Source organism: Elephantulus edwardii, unplaced genomic scaffold (assembly GCF_000299155.1).
Source record: "Elephantulus edwardii isolate Elephantulus edwardi_28Jun2011 unplaced genomic scaffold, EleEdw1.0 scaffold00133, whole genome shotgun sequence".
Classification (NCBI taxonomy): domain Eukaryota; kingdom Metazoa; phylum Chordata; class Mammalia; order Macroscelidea; family Macroscelididae; genus Elephantulus; species Elephantulus edwardii.
In genome coordinates, this window is record NW_006399883.1 from 2844497 (window position 1) to 2845458 (window position 962).

Sequence of the window (962 nt, forward strand, 5' to 3'; positions counted from 1 at the left end):
GGATGGAGGATCAGAGAGTGAGAGGAAGATCTTCAACAAGATGGACTGATATGGTACTATAACTATATATAAAAAGCAATGAGTGATAGTGATGGTGATGATCACATCTGTTGTTTATAGGGTCACTGAGAGCCACATAATCAATTTCACTGGTATAATTTCACAAAACCATAGTACAATTTCAGAACCAGGGTATTGAGGTTAATAATTAGCATTTAAAATAATGAATAAGTAATTAGTAATAGGAAAAATGGCAAATATTTCCATTGTTCTTTAATAGCCACATTCACTTTCCCACTACTTCCAAATTCTGTAAAATTCTAACTGACGAAACCAAATCCACACTCTTCAAATGGATTAACAACCTTAAAGGAAAGAGTCAAAGTATTCTATAGAATTTCCTAGTTTGGGAATCTCTATGAATGAACTGCCTCATAATTCACCCACATATTGACTGGAGAATTTGAGCTTTCAACCATTAGGCTAGCAGCTCAATATTTAATCCACCGTGCTACTTACTAGTGTTCCTTTCCTAAACCCTATTAGCCTTTTATCTCCATATGTATAGTTTTGTCATTCTATGAGCACTCTATAAATACATCATATACTATGCTAACAGTTTTCATTAGAGTTTTTGTTTTCCCTCATTAAGTGTAAATGCACTTAAGATTCATCCAAGTAATTTCATTCATTAAGAGTTTTATAGAACTAAGGAGTACTCAATGGCATAAATGTTTCATAATTTGTTTAATCATCTGCTAGTAGAGTACTGTATGAATTGTTTCTAATATTTGTTTTTAATAATAAATCTGGTATAAATGAAACATTCTTGTATTTATTATTATTAATTATTATTATTATTACATTTTCTCAGTTTTAATGAACATTTACAGAGATTTTGGGTTTTCATTCATTCATTGTTGTACTGTTTTCTCCACCCTCCTCCCCAGTTCGTTCTTCTT